This window comes from Scyliorhinus torazame, chromosome 15, assembly GCF_047496885.1.
Source record: "Scyliorhinus torazame isolate Kashiwa2021f chromosome 15, sScyTor2.1, whole genome shotgun sequence".
NCBI lineage: Eukaryota > Metazoa > Chordata > Chondrichthyes > Carcharhiniformes > Scyliorhinidae > Scyliorhinus > Scyliorhinus torazame.
The window spans coordinates 164,940,680-164,959,816 of NC_092721.1; the positions used below are offsets into that span (position 1 = coordinate 164,940,680).

The window sequence follows — 19,137 nt, forward strand, 5'->3', positions numbered from 1 at the left end:
AGCATTCGGGAAGCTCAACAAAAAATAAAAAAGCAACCTGCTTGATTGGTACCCTATCTGCCCCCTTCAACACCCATTCCCTCCACCACCTGATGCACAATCATAAGTATATACATTCTACAATATGCACTGCAGTACCTCACCAAGGCTTAGTCGATAGCACCTTCCAAAGCTGTGATGTTTGCACAATGTTTAACAATATTCATGACTCCTCAGGTGCTCAAGCAGTTCATGCCCTTGGGATTTGTTTTGGGACTGAATCTTTAATTTTAGGTCAAATGGAAAATTAAAGGGGTCATGTGACCTGCTCTAACGTCGGCTTAACAACATGATGTGGAGATGCCGGCGGTGGACTGGGGTGAGCACAGTAAGAAGTCTTACAACACCAGGTTAAAGTCCAACAGGTTTGTTCCGATGTCACTAGCTTTCGGAGCGCTGCTCCTTCCTCAGGTGAATATATATGTCTATATATATATGTTTCTGGAACATACCTCTTCATTCAGGGTAGCTTGGTTGTTATGGGAACAGGAGGGCTCAAGTCGAAATCCTGGAATGAAGAGCTTTTCTTGTACCTATCATGGGGTCCTGACCACAAATCCGACTGGAAAAGCCAGATACATGTTGTAACCTGGATTAAACCCGATTAAATTCATCACGAGAAACATTCAGCCTCCATTTTTCCTTCAGTGTACCAAACAAGAATGTTCAGACTTGCAACATTTCCAATGATCTTCTTGAAAAACGTGAGTAATCATGACTTTGGGGACCTTAATAAATCTAAGTGTACACTACATCCTTAGCAATCATCTTTTCTTGTTTGTGCAAATGAGGAGTGGATGTTTGTGGCGATCACAATTTGGATGTTTTGAAAATAAACTTTTAAAAAATTAAAACTTGTAAGACAGCCTGTTTTGTGTCCATTCTTAAAAATCATAGCACTCCAGAAAGTTGATCACGCTTTCTCTAAAATATCTCTTGTTGTGGTCAGTTGAGAGGTGGGAAAATGGGGAAAATTATCCAACATATTTTCCATGTCCATAACACAGTGCATATCATTCTAACTGCTGACAGTGTAATTAAACTTTTCATGTCACTTTTGTTCTTCTTACCAATCACGTGACATCAGTGTCCTCTGGCACTTGACATGTCCATCAATGGGAACAGTTTTCCCTTATCTGCTCCGTGAACCCTCACACCAATTAATGACTACTTTAGGCCCAGTTCCCACTCTGCCGCAAATCTTCAGGAAATGGAAGGAGTTTGCAAACGTTGTGAAACTCTACAGGTAAGCTTGCTTCTGCCAATGGGCGGGAAATGATGTGTACCTCCTTCACAGGTCCCTTACATAGAAAACATAGAAAATACAGCACAGAATAGGCCCTTCGGCCCACGATGTTGTGCCGAACCTTTGTCCTAGATTAATCATAGATTATCATTGAATTTACAGTGCAGAAGGAGGCCATTCGGCCCCCTGAGTCTGCACCGGCTCTTGGAAAGAGCACCCCACCCAAACTCAACACCTCCACCCAACACCAAGGGCAATTTTGGACACTAAGGTCAATTTATCATGGCCAATCCACCTACCCTGCACATCTTTGGACTGTGGGAGGAAACCGGAGCACCCGGAGGAAACCCACGCAGACACGGGGAGGACGTGCAGACTCCGCACAGACAGTGACCCAAGCCGGAATCGAACCTGGGACCCTGGAGCTGTGAAGCAATTGTGCTATCCACAATGCTACCGTGCTGCCCTTAAGAACAAATAAATCTACACTATATCATTTTACCGTAATCCATGTACCTATCCAATAGCTGCTTGAAGGTCCCTAATGTTTCCGACTCAACTACTTCCACAGGCAGTGCATTCCATGCCCCCAATACTCTCTGGGTAAAGAACCTACCTCTGATATCCCTCCTATATCTTCCACCTTTCACCTTAAATTTATGTCCCCTTGTAATGGTTTGTTCCACCTGGGGAAAAAGTCTCTGACTGTCTACTCTATCTTTTCCCCCGATCATCTTATAAACCTCTATCAAGTCGCCCCTCATCCTTCTCCGTTCCAATGAGAAAAGGCCTAGCACCATCAACCTTTCCTCGTCCCTTGTTCCAATAGGTGCTCCTTCACCCCCCCCCCCCCCCCCCCCAGCCTCCTCCCCTCTGGCTTGTGTACCCCCCCCCCCTCTAGTCCCCCCCCCCCCTTTCCCTGCAGAGGGTTTTCTTCCTGATCTACTTGTCTCACCAAGAATCCCCAGTTACATGTGTTCCAGCACCTGACTTGTCTTCTTCAGGTACTAAATGCAGTCCGAGCACTGGCCTCTGCTCCTGGTGGCACTGGTGGGACTGGAGAGCTGCTGGCCGATCAGATTAGTCAGCAGCTTTTGGATCAGTGATTCCTCTCCTGATGGGTGTGTAATTCCTGTCTCAAGCTAATTAATGTTCCTCAACATGTTCAATGGCTGCGAGGCTGCCCGTTGGAGAAGGGATGAGCTTAATGGCAACTTTTTCAGCAACAGGATGGGGCACCCTGGGCGGGATTCTCTAACCCCGGGCTGGGTGGGTCGGACAATCACCGGGGGGGGCGTGATACATGCGACGCCGCCCCGACGCCGGTGCTGGCGTGGTTGGCGCGGCACCCGTCAGGGGCCGCTCTACGTGGCCCTCCGGTGATTCTCCGCGCGGGATGGGCCGAGTGGCCACCGAGATAGGCCGCGTCCCGCCGGCGGTGTTCACATGTGGTCCTACCCGGCGGGACCTCGGCATCCATCCTGCGGGGGGTGGCCTAGTGGGGAGGTGGGGTGTCCGACCCCGCGGGGGGGAAGAGTGTCCGACCCCGGGGGGGGGGGGGGGGGGGGGGGACCTTCACCGTGGCCTGCCCCGCGATCGGGGCCTACCATTCGACGGGTCAGTATCTTCTGGTGGGGTCCTCTTTTACTCGGCACCAGGCCCCTACAGCTCTACGCCATGTTGCGTTGGGGCTGGCGTGGAGAAAGAAACTAGCGCGACATGCGTGAGTTCACGCCGGTTGCAGCGCGCATGTGCAGACCCGCGGTGCCCATTTGATGCCGATATCAGCAGCTGGAGCTGCGTGAATCGCTCCAGTGCCGTTCTGGCCCCCTGTAGGGTGCAGGATCGCTGCTCCTGGGGGACTGTTGACGCCGTCGTAAAACACAACGGCATTTACGACGGCGTCAACTCTTAGGATCAGAGAATCCCACCCCCAGATACCCATGTAATCTTGCCCCATAAATCTATGATTACATAAGATGTTAAGAGGTTGCTTCCCCTGACTGGAGCGTCTAGAACCAGGGGACATAGTCTCAGGATAAGGGGTATCTCATTTAGGACTGAAGTGGGGAGAAATGCCCTCACTCAGTGGATTATGAATCTTTGGAAGTTTCTATTCCTTCTGACTGGTTTCCCAGTCACTGAGTATATTCAAGTTTATGACTAATAAACCTTATTACTCTCAGGGAATCAAGGGGTCTAGGGAACAGGTGAGAATGTGGAATTGAGCTCACCACGATCGTATTGAATGCTGGAGGAGATTTAAGGGGCCGTCTAGCCTATTCCTACTCCTATTTCATATGCTCTTATGTTGTCATCTCTGCTGTAGACTTATAAGGCAGAATTTTGTTGAGCCTTCAGGAGTCTCGGTCACTGGGTAGAGCAGTGTTCTTCAAACTTTTTTTCCGGGGACCCATTTTTACCCACCTTCGGGTCCCAACCCGGCCGACCTTCGGGACCCAACCCGGTCGACCTTCGCGACCCACGCCGGCCGACCTTCGCAACCCACGCTGGCTGATCTTCGCGACCCACGCCGGCTGACCTGAGCGACCCACCATTTTCTGTTACCTTGTTTGCTGCTGATAAAAATGGAGGAAATGGTTTTGGGTCCCTTTGGCCCTCGTACACGCTCCTCCAATGGAACCTGTTGGATGAAGGTGAAGCCTTGCGGTGTCGGAAAGTATGGAGTCTCCATCTGTCCAAAGTTCTGCATTTTTTTCCGTAAAATTTTATTAAATAAACCCCCCCCGAACTTGTGAAGAAAGATAAGAAATAAAATGAATAAAATAAAATTTAAAAAAAATTAAATGAATAAAATAAATGAATAAAATGAATAAAAACCCTCCAAATTTGCAAAACAAAAAGCTGCGACCGTTAAAAAAAATAGCGGCCGCACTGCGCATGCACGCCCAATCCTCGGCTCCACGACACTCCCGACACCCGCCCGCAACCCACCCGCGGGTCGCACCCCCGAGTTTGAAGAACACTGGGCTAGAAAGCCGACAAGACCCCGTGTCACCTCTTTTCAGGAACTCCTGTACATCATGTGTCAATCAGACACTTGACAGGCCAGCAGTGGGGCTTTCCCCGGGAGCAAAGACCCCTGGTGGAAGACCATCGAATGGCCTTCCCACCAGAAAGTCAATCGGTGTGGAGGTAGGAAAGTGATGGGCTTCCCACCTGCCACCAAACTCACAGGAAAGGGCACAAGGTTTAGAACATAGAACATAGAACATTACAGCGCAGTACAGGCCCTTTGGCCCTCGATGTTGCGCCGACCTGTGAAACCACTCTAAAGCCCATCTACACTATTCCCTTATCGTCCATATGTCTATCCAATGACCATTTGAAAGCCCTTAGTGTTGGCGGGTCCACTACTGTTGCAGGCAGGGCATTCCACGCCCTTACTACTCTCTGAGTAAAGAACCTACCTCTGACATCTGTCCTATATCTATCTCCCCTCAATTTAAAGCTATGTCCCCTCATGCTAGACATCACCATCCGAGGAAGAAGGCTCTCACTGTCCATCCTATCCAATCCTCTGATCATCTTGTATGCCTCAATTAAGTCACCTCTTAACCTTCTTCTCTCTAACAAAAACAGCCTCAAGTCCCTCAGCCTTTCCATAGTTTTGCCCATTGTTTCTCTGCTCCTAGGTATTTCATGCCATATTATATCCTATGTTAGGGAACTTATTCTGCCACAGACCTGGGTGCATTTGCCAAAATATTTGATGAGTCAGAGTACAGGAGGGAGATAGAGAACCTGGTAGAGTGGTGTAACGACATCAATCTCGCCCTCAATGTCAGCAAAACGAAAGAGCTGGTCATTGACTTCAGGAACCAATGTATCGTACATACCACTGTCAGCATCAATAGTGTCATGGTGGAGATGATTGACAGCTTTGAATTCTTAGGTATACACATCACCAACAATCTGCCCTAACCAACCCACGTCAACACTATGACCAAGAAAGCACAATAGCGCCTATACTTCCTCAGGAAACGAAGGAAATTCGGCATGTCCACATTGATTCTTACCAATTTGTACAGATGCACCATAGAAAGCATCCTATCTGGCTGCATCACCGATGGTATGGCAACTGCTTGGCCCAAGACCGAAAGAAACTCCAGAGAGTCGTGAACACTGCCCAGTCCCATCATGCAAAACCGCCTCCCATCCACTGACTCTGCCTACAGCTCCTGCTGCCTGGGGAAAGCGGGCAGCATAATCCAAGACCCCTCCCACCCACATTATTCATTCTTCCAACGTCTTCCATCAGGCAGGAGATACAAAAATCTGAGAACAAGCACAAACTGATTCAAAAATGGCTTCTTCCCCGCTGTTACCAGACTCCAGAATGGCCCTCCTGTGGACTGATCTGATCTCTTCACACATCTTATCTACTGAGTGGTACTGCACTCCATATGTTTCACCCAATATCTCTGCCTATGTATTTACATTGTGTATTTATGTATGTATTTTGTTTTTTTCATGAATGGAATGATCTGTCTGGACTGTACGCAGAACAATACGTTTCACTGTACCTCAGTACACGTGACAATAAAACAAATCCAAATCCAAATATTTGTCTAACATCAGAAATATAATGAGTAAAAAAGAAAATTAGACTGAGGGATCATACAGCCCTAGGCTTTCTTTAGAACAAATATACCTCGGATTTGCAACAATGCCATTGTGTTCTTTCATAACGTGGTAAATAGTGGCAATCCAGGATGTACATTCTTCTAATATCACACTTCTAGGACATAGGTTGTTGGTCTCAGAAATTATCTAAGTACACACAAGGAAACCCTGTACTTCGTCGTAATGCCTGGCAGAGATAGGTATGTCAAAATGGAATCATCGTGATAAGTAATAGTTCGACTGAGGAACTCTACGCCTTGGACTGTGAACGTGACCGTGCAGTACCCCCGGATCGTTACGCGATGGGATCCGGAGGCCAGGGAGATACTTTGATTGGTAGGGTGTACCTTAAGGGAGCAGCGGCTTACCGTATTTGGATGTACAAAGCTCTCGGTGCTCCCGAAGTCCAGTAGGCAGGGGGTCACGTGGCGGGGGAGAAGATAGTGGCTCCCATTGCTTGCACATGGTCTGGGGAGGATAGCGGTGCCCATTGTCCGTGACCGGGGGGGGGGGGGGGGGGGGGCTGCCGCTGAGCGGGCCTGGTGCGGGTGAAGAAGATGGCGGTGCCCATTGCTCGCACATAGCCTGGGGAGGAAGGGTGGATAGTGGCGCCCATTGTCCGTGACAGGGGGGGGGGGGGGCGGGGGGGGGGGCGACCACTGCCGCTGAGCAGGACTGGCACGCCACTGCGTAGTGGCCCTTCTTCCCGCAGGCCTTACAAAGGGCAGCGCGGGCCGGGCAGCGTTGGCGGCGGTGTCTTTGTTGGCCGCAAAAATAGCATCGGGGCCCCCCGGAGATCACTGGCTGGTACGTAGCGCAGGCATATTGGGTGGGTAGTGCCCCCACTGGGGCAGCTGCCTGTGGGACCCATGAAGCATAGGAGGAGTGGGCCATGAGGTTGGGGGCGTAGGACTGTACATTGCGCAGGGCAACCGTCATGGAAAGCACTAGTGTTTTAGTCTCTGCGAGGTCGCGCGTGGCCCCTTCTAGGAGCCGCTGCCTGATAACATCGGACCCAATCCCAGTTACAAAAGCATCCCACATCAGGAGATCTGAGTGCTCCTTAGCTGTAACATCCTGGCAGTCACAGTCCCGAACTAGTGGGATCAGGGCCCTCCAGAAGTCCTCGATTGACTCACCAGGTAGTTGAGTACGCGTTGCGAGCGCGTGTCTGGCGAAGAGCGTGTTCGTCTTCTGCTCATAACTCTCTTTGAGTTGAGTCATAGCGTCAGCGTAATTGGGCGCATCCTGGACCAGCGGGAAGATTTTAGAGTTGAGTCTGGAGTACAAGATTTGAATCTTCTGAGCCTCTGGAACAAGGGTCGGCGCCGCGTTGATATACGCTTCAAAACAAGCAAGCCAGTGCTGAAAGTCCTTTCTGGCGTCGCTTGCGGGTGGATCCAGCTGCAGTCGATCTGGTTTAATCCGGAGGTCCATCTTCTGAATCAAATACTAATAAATTGAGGCACGGTCAATTTGGCTGGAGACGAAGTTGAATTCAAACTGAGGCTTTATTAGTCTCTGAAGTGTGGCCTCCTACAGCAGCTGACAAAATGGCTGCGAGTTGAAGGCCACGCATACTTATACCCGGCTCCTGGACGGAGCTAGCATGCAGGGGCCCAGGTGAACCTATAGTGCAGGTTCTACCGTACAACCCTTAATATAGGAACACAGTGGTTTACCACACATTGCTACTCTCTGCCTTCTATGACCTAGCCAGTTCTTTATCCACCTTGCCAGCTCACCTCTGATCCCGTGTGACTTCACCTTTTGTACTAATCTGCCATGAGGGACCTTGTCAAAGGCCTTACTGATGTCCATATAGACAACATCCACTGCCCTACCTGCATCAACCTTTGTGACCTCCTCGAAAACTCTATCAAGTTAGGGAGACACGACCTCCCCTTCACAAAACTGTGCTGCCTCTCGCTAATACATCCACTTGCTTCCAAATGGGAGTAGATCCTGTCTCGAAGAATTCTCTCCAGTAATTTCCCTGCCACTGACCGGCCCTGGATAGTTCCCTGGATTATCCTTGCTACCCTTCTTAACGAGGCTTTCATGAGGTAAAGATGGAGTACATTTATTAATTACTAAAGGCAAGAAAAAGATAAAACAAATGCATATAAATTCATAGAAGGGCGATTTGAATTCAAAATAAGTGTATGTAAAATAAACAGTCATTGACTTGTGAGGAGTAAATGTTGAGTCTGTTACAACTCAAAACTCCATTGGAGTTGACTTCAGTAGGTGAATAGACGGTTTTGAAGTGAAATTAGAGTTGACTTCAGCAGGCGAATAGTCGGTTTGGCAATTCCAGTGTTCTGTAATTTTGCATTGAAGCTTCCCCATTCTGTTTTCATCTGCAGTCTCTGTTGGCTTGACTGACTTCCACAGTCAGAGAGAGAGATATTTAGAAAAACCTGCAAAATTTGCAGGAGTTTTGTGAGCATGCTTGCTGGCTTTTACTTTGGTGCCAAACCTCCAGCATTTGTTCTCACAGAACACACACCAACAGGCATCCTGGGACAGCTGTCTGCTGGCTTTTAACCCATTCTTTGTATATTCCAAGTGGGAAGACAAATCCACAAAAATCAGTCTGGGCATTACACAGGGATCTCTTGATGAGGTGGCCATTATGTTCCTTTGTCTCTGCCAGAGATGGCAATTAGTTTCTGGATGCTTCTTGTCTGGTAACAGGGTGGGGTTCCGTTGTCTCAAGAGTCACCCTGCAGCATTTCAGCCAGTTACTTGTGTGTCCATTAAATGTAATTTTGTGTTATTTCCTTCCTTATTATGATACATCATAGATTTTAAAAGAGGTAGCTGGAAGATACATTTGCTTCTCCATTATATCCCATTCCAGAATAATTTGTTCTCAGACATTTAGCTTGTCCAATACTCTGCTGCCCTTCTCTGCCTGCCTGCCTTTCACCCCTGTTCTTGCTGTTAGAAATGATTCCAAATCTTTAAATTCTCATCTGTGTTGAATTCCTCCATGTCACCACCTCGACCTAATCATAGCTTCATTCAGCCTGAAATCGCATTGAACGACCAGCCAGAGAATACGAGTTCTGCTTTTGTGATGCTCCGCCCCCTCGCCGCGTCACGTATCAACAGCCTCAGCAATTTGCCTGAGGCCCACCTCCCGATGCCCCCCCCCTCGGACCGGCCGAGTTCCCAACGGCTTGGAACACGTGTGGTGTCACCCGTGGGGAACTCGGCGTGGCGGCTGCAGACTCAGTCCAGTGCCGCCACAGTCAGGGGAGGGACGATCTTTGGGCACATTATTTGGGGCTGGGGGCACTGTGGGGGTGGGGGTGGGGGTGGGGGTGGGTGGGGGGCTGGTGGTTTGGGGCACGCGAGCCGGCCGAAGGGAGGGACTATTTCGTGGGCCTGTTCCGCTGCAGGCTGCCGCTGTGTGTATGCGCGGTCACGGACCCGGTAATTCTCTGGGGCGTATTGGCAGTTAGAGCCGGGTGCTCGACGCTGCCTCCCTGCTATCCCCCAGTAAAACGGGGAACCGGTGGCTGTTTTGCGCCAGTTTTTTTGCCGTAAAAAGCCACCATTCCCATGCCGGCGTCGAGATGTATGTACCACAGAATCAGAGAATCCAGCCTCCCTATTCCTAAACTCTCCATTCCTCTGATTCTTATCTCTTGTGCATCTCCTCCTTTGTTCACCTCACTATTGGAATTTAGAGTGGGACTTGACTGCATTTTAATGAACTGCCACTTTTCCCAGAGTGACTACACTTCAAAGGAACTTTATTGGCTATAAAGCACTTTGGGAAAACCCAAAGTCATGGAAGGTGCCAGATAAATGCAGGTTTTTCCCTTAAAATCTTCTTCTTCCAAAGAAACGATGCAGTTAAATTGTCAGTAGCTGTTCATGAACTTATTCAAATGGTCATTGGATAGACATATGGACGATAAGGGAATAGTGTAGATGGGCTTCAGATTGGTTTCAGATTGTGAAGTGTTGGGTGCTCTGAGGTACAGACGAACCAACACGGTTGCGATTGGTACAACGCAGTTTTATTCCATTAAACTATTTATACATCAGACTTGGTACTCAGCATGTTGTGACTGTGTGAGTGTCTTGCTTTGAGGTCCTGGCCCTGTGCCGTCTCCAGATGGACTGCCTAGGAAGTGTTGTGTATCTTGTTTTATACTGTGTCTGCTCTTGTCTGTGATTGGCTGTCGCGTTATGTGTGCTAATTGGTCCGTTGCTCTGTCTATCATTATGTATGTGTTATGCTGTATGTTTGAATATCATGACATCCCCCCTTTTTTACAAGATTATGTGCCGACGTGGTTATCAATATAAATGTGTCCTGAGTGCAGGTAAATGTGTGTGTGTGCGTAATATTTACATCATGTACATGGGGCTTAACTATATACAAGGGGCGATGTCAGGTGTGACATGCTAACGAGGTTGTACCATAACAAAAAGAAGAACAACGTGGAAATTTGGAACGATCAAACAAATGCCTGTAACGATAAAACAGAGACATGTTATAAAACAGTGGTTGCAAAAGTTCAACGTGTGAACAGTCTCATAAGTCCAGTCTAGTAGGTGGGCGACGAATTCGGGTTGACCGCCTCAAGGGTGGGTCGAGAACCACCGGCTGAGGTGCGAGCCTCAGAAGGTGGCATGGTATACGGCAGCTCCATGAAGTCACTATCAGGAACCAGTGGAGGTCACGGCGTCTGTGTAGGTTCCCATTGCGAGCGTGGAAGTAAGCGAAGGGCTCGGCGATTGCGCCTACGCACGGATCCATCCGGCATGCGTACCAGGAACGAGCGGGGAGCCACGCGTCGGAGGACTTCGGCAGGTGCTGACCAGCCACCGTCTGGTAGGTGAATGCGGAGGTTGTCTCCAGGGGCCAGGGAGGTAAGATCAGTTGCCCGTGTGTCGTACGATCTCTTCTGGCGACCGCGCTGCAGTTGCATCCTATGCAGTACCGGAGCATGGTCTATTGTTGGTGCCAGAATGGGAGGCACAGTGGTTCTGAGGGCGCGACCCATCAGCAGCTGTGCTGGTGAGAGACCAGTGGCTAGTGGGGCCGAGCAATAGGCCAGCAGGGCGAGGCAGAAGTCCGACCCAGCAGCAGCAGCCTTGCAGAGGAGCCGCTTGGCAATGTGAACGCCCTTCTCCGCCTTTCCATTTGACTGGGGGTGTAGAGGGCTGGACGTCACGTGTGTGAAGCCATATGAAGCAGCAAAGGACGACCATTCCTGGCTGGCAAAACAGGGCCCATTGTCCGACATGACAGTCATCGGAATGCCGTGGCGAGCAAAGGTGTCTTTGCAGGCCCTGATGACAGCAGACGATGTCAAATCGTGCAGGCGTATGACTTCAGGGTAGTTTGAGAAGTAGTCAACTATGATGACATAGTCCCTGCCGAGCGCGTGAAACAGGTCGACACCCACCTTCTCCCAGGGGGACGTCACCAGCTCATGGGGCAGAAGCCTCTCAGGAGGTTGTGCCGGCTGAAACCTTTTGCAGGTTGTACAGTTGAGCACCATGTTGGCAATATCATCACTGATGCCCGGCCAGTATACCGCCCCTCGGGCCCTCCGTCTGCACTTCTCGACCCCCAAGTGGCCTTCGTGTAGTTGGTCGAGAACCAGCTGGCGAATGCTGTGCGGAATCACAATCCGGTCCCGCTTCAGAAGGACACCATCAATGATGGCTAGGTCGTCACGTACATTGTAGAACTGCGGGCACTGCCCTTTGAGCCATCCTCCCGTCATGTGGCGCATCACTCGCTGCAGAAGGGAGTCGGCCGCAGACTCTCGGCGGATACGGGCCAGACTGGAGTCGTCAGCCGGCAGATTTGCCGCTGTGAAAGCCACCTGTGTCTCGACCTGACATACGAATCCCTCTGCATCTGGCGGCGTGCTCACTGCTCTGGATAGGGCATCCGCCACGATGAGGTCCTTCCCTGGAGTGTAGACCATCTCGTTCAGGTCCTTGTTTATTATGCTGACCAGGGGGCGGTGGTCAGTTTCGACAGTGAACCGGGGAAGACAATATACGTAATCATGGAACTTGTCTAAACCGGTTAGCAAGCCCAGGCACTCTTTTACGATGTGCGCGTAGCGCTGCTCTGTGGGGGTCATGGCCCGCGATGCAACTGGGGCCCGCTGCAGGAGCATTGCTCCAATGCCTGATTGGCTGGCATCAGTTGAGATTTTGGTGGCACGAGACATGTCAAAAAGCGCCAACACTGGTGCCGTGGTGAGTTTGCGTTTGAGCTCCTCCCATTCCAGCTGGTGTGTGTGTTGCCACTGGAACTCTGTGGATTTTCTGACGAGGTGGCGCAGAGTCGTCGTGTGGGAGGCAAGGTTGGGAATGAACTTCCCCAGGAAGTTGACCATGCCAAGGAAGCGTAGGACAGCTTTCTTGTCGGCCGGCTGCGGCATGGCTGTGATGGCGCTCACCTTGTTTGCATCCGGACGGACCCCTGACCGGGAGACATGGTCCCCCAGGAACTTCAACTCGGTCTGGCCAAAGGAGCACTTGGCTTGGTTGAGGCGCAGGCCGTTTTCCCGTATGCGGGCAAAAACGCGTTGGAGAAGATATATGTGCTCCTGCGGTGTGGTGGACCAGATGATGATATCGTCCACATATACACGCACCCCTTCGATGCCTTCCATCATCTGCTCCATGATTCTATGGAAGACCTCAGATGCCGAGATGATGCCAAATGGCATCCGGTTGTAGCAGAACCTGCCAAAAGGGGCGTTGAAGGTGCATAGCTTTCGGCTGGACGGGTCCAGTTGGATCTGCCAAAACCCCTTAGAAGCGTCCAGTTTCGTGAATATCTTCGCCTGGGCCATTTCGCTGGTGATCTCCTCCCGTTTGGGTATGGGATAATGTTCCCTCATAATATTATTATTGAGGTCTTTGGGGTCAATACAGATACGGAGCTCACCGGAGGGCTCCTTGCCACACACCATGGAGCTGACACATGGCGTGGGCTCCGTGACCCTGGATAGGAACCCTTGGTCCTGGAGATCCTGCAGCTGCTGCTTGAGATGGTCTTTAAGTGGCGCAGGAACCCTGCGAGGTGCGTGAACGACCGGGATGGCGTCCGGTTTGAGGCGAATTCGGTAGGTGTATGGCAGTGTTCCCATGCCCTCGAATGCCTCCTGGTTGTGGGCGAGGAGCGATTGGAGCTGTGCGTTGAACTCTGCATCCGGGAAGTCAGACGTGCCGTCTGGAGAGAGAGAGAGTGGATTCGTTGCATAAGGTGGAGAGCCTTGCATGCCTGTGCGCCCAGCAGGGAGTCCTTCGATGAGCCGACTATCTCGAACGAGAATGTGGCCGTGTGTGTGTTGTGTGTCACCTGGATCTGGCAGGATCCCATGGCCGGGATAACGTTCCCGTTGTAGTCGACCATCTTGCACCGGGATGGCCGGATTGGTGGTCTGACCTTCATGGCGTAGAAGACTGACCATGCTATGAGGTTGGCGGAGGCGCCAGTGTCCAGTCGGAAAGTGATCGGCGATCGGTTGACCGTCAGGGTGGCACACCATTCATCGCCCGGATTGATGGTGTTGACCCGGTTCCCATCAATGACCGCAACCCGGAAGGCGTCTTGGTCATCTGTGTCATCGGTTTGGATGTTGTGATGTGGAGGCTGAATGGTCCGCACGTTCCTGCAAGGTTGTCGGAGATGTGGAAGATCAACAGGTTGAGCCGCTCAACAGTAGGCAGCGTAGTGGCCTATCTTGCCACAGCGTAGGCATTGTCAGGTTTTTGCAGGACATTGCCCTTTTAAATGTGCAGCTCCACAGTTGCCGCACGTCGTGACGTCATGGCGTTCGTTACGCCACTGCGCATGCGCAGTTCGGTCTTGCATCACGCGTGCCTGCGCAGCACGTCCCTCAGTGTTGCCGTAGGTTTTGGCGCGCACAAACGCGGGAGGCCTTGAAAAGTGCGCAAAACGGCCGCCCTCGTCCGGGCCGCGGGCCGGGAGAAACTCGATTGCCTGGACGCATTCAGCCTCGTGGGTGGCCTGGCTTGCCGATTCGGTCGCGTGGGACCCCCTCCGTGCCGATTCGGTCACCTGAAATTGGGCATAGCGGCTAGTCGCATTCTCATGCAGGACGCAGGCTTCAACTGCAGATGCTAAGGTCAGGCCTTTTATTTTTAGAAGCTGCTGGCATAGGCCACCGGAGGCAACGCCAAAAACGATCTGGTCCCGGATCATGGACTCTGAGGTGGTGTCCTAACCGTAGGACTGCGCGAGTATGCGGAGGTGCGTCAGGAATGACTGAAAGAGCTCATCCTTACCTTGCAGGCGCTGCTGAAAGACATACCTCTCAAAACTCTCGTTGACCTCAACGTTGAAGTGCTTGTCGAGCTTGAGGAGGACCGTGTCATACTTAGCTTTGTTCTCGCCTTCCGCGAACACCAAGGAGTTGTATACATCGATGGCGTGCTGACCTGCGTCAGTGAGGAGCATGGCAATCTTTGTTTTGTCCGAGGCGCCCTGTTTTTCATTGGCTTGCATGAAGAGTTCGAAGCGCTGCTTGAAGAGCGTCCAATTTGTGCCCAGGTTCCCAGCGACTTGCAACGGCTGCGGTTTGTTGCGGCTGTCCATGGCTCAGGATGGCAGATTTGCCGGTAGGTATCGATTCACTCCTGGTATCATGAAGTGTTGGGTGCTCTGAGGTACAGACGAACCAACACGGTTGCGATCGGTACAACGCAGTTTTATTCCATTAAACTATTTATACATCAGACTTGGTACTCAGCACGTTGTGACGGTGTGAGTGTCTTGCTTTGAGGTCCTGGCCCTGTGCTGTCTCCAGATGGACTGCCCAGGAAGTGTCGTGTTTCTTGTTTTATACTGTGTCTGCTCTTGTCTGTGATTGGCTGTCGTGTTATGTGTGCTAATTGGTCTGTTGCTCTGTCTATCATTATGTATGTGTTATGATGTATGTTTGAATATCATGACAGGCGCAACATTGAGGGCCCATGGGCCTACTGCGCTGTAATGTTCTATGTTCTATGCTGTTGCATGAAACCACATCATCCCCGCCCACAAACTGCACAGCCTTTCATGAATAATGTGCTCAAGAAGTATATATATGTTTGAACGTATGTTCGACTGAACCGTCCTGACATTCAAGGAACATACATTTGTGAGTGGCCACTCAAACCACATTATTTATCCTGTTCATCCTAGTATATTTTCCTCTATCGTAAAACAAAATCTAACCAACGCTACTGAGGTACTGCCAGCATTCCTGATTGTTTTTCTTCAGTTTACTTGAAAAAAAAGATGACATTTTGAGATTTCTATCCAAATAAAGAGGAAAATTTTATCCTTAGCAAAGCCAGTTGCCAGCAATAGCCACACCCTCTGAGGCTAAGGTTGTGCAAATGTTTTGATTTCTTTTTCACGTTCCCCAACATTAGATTTGATCAGTGCCCTCAAAACCTTTGTTGGCAATATGTTGAAATTATTTATATCTTATCACCGATTTGATTCGATGAATAGCTGAGCAAACGTTTGTTTCATGGAAGAAAGCTCGATTTGTACATTTTAGAAAGCGCACACATTAATGGTCCATAACTTCCAGATCCCCCAGTGCACATTTTGGGGGTAAATATGATGCACTGAGAATTCCTCACAGAAGTTCCCACGTAAGAGTTTATCTGGCAATTTCCCAGAAGTGTTAACTTCACCTGGACAATTGCACTAGGCTGAGAACCATCCGGCAGAAGCGATTTAAATCGGTAACTTCGAATGTTTCTGTCAATTTTACCCTGATAGTACTGTGAACGAACTAGAAGGAAAAAAAACTTCAAACTTCAGAGTAATTGTTAAACATCCAGACCCGTCTTGCACAGACATCCCACACAAACACGACCCCCCCCGCCCCCCCCTCGGGGAAACCACCACACCACCCCCACACTGCTGCTCCATTCCCTCCACTCCCCGGCTAAACCCCGCCTCATCCCAACGAGATCACCCCGGCCCGACGCAACCCACATTCCCGGTGTGACCTGGGTTGATGCCCCCCCCCCCCCCCCCCCACACTGACCCTCATCCCAGCCTGAACTCCCAACCCTGCTGCACCTGACGCTTCCACGCAGCCTGAAACCCCCTCCCCTTCGGCCCGACCTGTCATGTTCCCCCCACCCGTCCCCCATCCCCGGTCTGACCCATTCCATTACCACCCCTCCAGGACTGACCTCCCTCTCGGACTGACCTCCCTTCCAGACTGAGCCGTCTGAACTGAGTCCACTCCCGGACTGACCCCCTTCCCAGACTGAACCCCCTCCTTACCTCCCAGACTAATGCACCTTCCCAGACAGACCCCCCTTCCTCCTTCCTGGGCTGATCCCCTCCTGGGATAAACCTTTTTCCAGACTGACATCCCTCGCAGACTGCCCCCACACTCCCGGACTGAACGCCTTTCAGTACTGATCCGTCCATTTAGACTTAGCCCCATCCCAGACTAACAACTCCCCCCGCCCTCCTGAATTGTCCCCACTGCCTCCTTCCCAGACTGAAACCGCATCCCAGACTGAACTCCTTCCCGGACTGACCCCTCCTCTCAGACTTAGCCCCATCCCAGACTGACCCTCCCCACCCACCCACTTCTGGACTGATCCCACTTCCTCCATCCTAGACTGACCCCCTTCCCAGACTGAACCCCTCCCCCTATGGGATACGTCCCATTCCTCACCCCTGCCGTGCCTGGTTCCAGCCGGATCCTCAAATTCGACCCAACCTGTCCCATTCCCTAAACTTTATAACTTACCTCCTCCCTATAAATTGTCCCTTTAAACCTCCCCTTTGCAACAGCTACTGCCGTAAAAGGGGGAGTAACGTACCTCTCTGTGTCCCAGTTACTCCACGACAATGTTGCCGGTGTCCAGCTTCGCTGCTCCTGTCTGATCCAGCCTGAGTGAAGAAGGTTGGATGAGAAGGGGGCTTCAGAATCCCAGTGCAGGTAAATCTGGTGAGCGGTGCAATCCGCTGGAGATGGCCAATCTGCAGAGGTTATGGGCCAATGAGTTTGCACAGTGGATAGTTATTTAATGGCTATAATTCACCATTTACTTTCAACCTCTCTCCTGACTTGGGTGTTGTGAGCAAATGGCGATCATAGCAAATTCATAAACCAAGGACGGGATTTTCCGGCGCTTCCCGCCAGCGGGATCTTTTGGTTCCACTGAAATCGAGCGCCCGTGGCTTTTCCCCAGCAATGGGACGGGCGGGCCACGCAAGACACTGCAGACAGTGACGGGAGCGGAAGATCCCTCCAGCGGCCATGGCGAGCCACTGGAAAACATGCTGGGAAATCCTGCCCGAGTCTTCACCTTCATTGTTTGTGAAACAGCAGTTTAAGAGCTCTGTGCAAAATTACTCTGACATTATTTTTACACACTACATTAGAAGTTAAAACCTGAGAAAGAAAATGCGGACCATTTCTATGCAGACAGCAAGAACAACAGCTGCCATGCTCTTTTTTAACTTGATCTGCAATTACAGCTTTTCTTCAACTCAATTTCATGATTTTCCATGAGGGATGAGTAGGGAAAGGGCAGGATCAGGGAGATTAGAATATACTGCTTGGAGAACTTTATAGGCCCACAGTAGTGATTATCCCATTGGACAGAGCATTAAGCAAAAAGTAATTGACGCTTGTGCGGTAATGTAATAAAGATGGGATGTTTTAACCCTCAGAGAGACTGGACAAATGAAATTTGCCAATAGTGTGGAAGATGAGTTTGTCGTATGCTTTTGTGACAGTTTCTGAGAACAATACGTTGTGGAACATTACGGTATTATCATCATACAATTGAATTCCACATTGCAGCACGGTGGCGCAGTGGATTAGTTCTGTGGCCTCACGACGCTGAGGTCCCAGGTTCAATCCCGGCTCTGGATCACTGTCCATGTGGAGTTTGCACATTCTCCCTGTGTTTGCGTGGGTTTCGCCCCCACAACCCAAAAATGTGCAAGCTAGGTGGATTGGCGATGCTAAATTGCCCATTAATTGGGAAAATGAATTGGGTACTCTAAATTTATTAAAAAAAATGTCAGTGAGCAACAATCAGGTTGACTATCTATAAGTGGGTTTCAGTGTTTTTGGGGCAGCACGGTAGTCTTGTGGATAGCACAATTGCTTCACAGCTCCAGGGTCCCAGGTTCAAAAATTCAGAGAGAACAATCCATCTCTGGCTTACTGGGAATAGGAATGTTTTGGAAATCAGCAAAGGGTGACCAATAAAATTGATAAATTAGGAGAAAAATAGAATGTGGGTCAACTAGCTAGGAATATTAGAACATATTGTAAGAGTTTTTACAAGTAAGTGAATGAGTAGATAAGTAGCTGGGTAGGTGGGTAAATTGTTAGGAGGTAAGAAGGTGGATAATCAAGTAGGCAGGTGGGTCAGTAGATAGGTAGTAGATAAGTTGTGAGGTAGGTAAGGCAGTAGGTAGGTAGACTTCCGGTTGCGGCTATGCGGAGCTAATTCACACGTTTGGCAGCTCCCACCAGAAACGGACTTTTGGGCTATTTTTAGGGCCCCCAGCGGCATTTGTTCGACGGTTCCCAGTGTGGGAAGGTGACAGTAACATTTCCCCAGCACTGTATGGATTGGACCAGGAGTGGAGCGGTGAAAAAAGTAGTTTTGGAGCAGCGAAAAATGCGAGGGAGGAAAACCAAGATGGCGGCGGGTGGAGACCAGGCAGCGTGGGCGCAGTGGTCACAGGAACAGCAGGAGTTTCTCCAGCGCTGCTTCACGGAATTGAAGGCAGAGCTGTTGGAGCCGACGAAGGCTTCGATAGACAAGCTGCTCGAGACCCAGAAGGCCCAAGGGGCGGCGATCCGGGAAGTGCGGCAAAAGGCCTCGGAGAACGAGGACGAGATCTTGGGCCTGGCGGTGAAGGTAGAGGAGCATGAGGCGATGCATAAGAAATGGCAGGAGAGGTTCGAGGACATGGAGAACCGGTCGAGGAGGAAGAACCTGCGGATTCTGGGTCTCCCGGAGGGAGTGGAGGAGTCGGATGTTGGAGCATACGTGGTCACGATGCTGAACATGTTGATGGGAGCTGGAGGGGGCCCACCGAGTCCTGGCAAGGAGGCCGAAGCCCAACGAGCCGCCACGGGCGGCGCTGGTGCGGTTCCACCGCTTCGTGGACAGGGAGTGTGTCCTAAGGTGGGCAA

The 19,137-nt window shown here is 50.6% G+C and overlaps 1 long non-coding RNA gene across 1 annotated transcript in view; it reads right to left on the reverse strand.

Annotated features, from left to right (window-relative positions):
- Positions 1-16,895, reverse strand: part of LOC140391447 (uncharacterized) — a 40,127-nt gene extending 23,232 nt beyond the window's left edge. The window contains exon 1 of the long non-coding RNA XR_011935074.1: positions 16,796-16,895. This is a non-coding gene — a long non-coding RNA (uncharacterized lncRNA). The remainder of the gene's footprint in view (positions 1-16,795) is intronic.
- Positions 16,896-19,137: the final 2,242 nt, after the last annotated feature.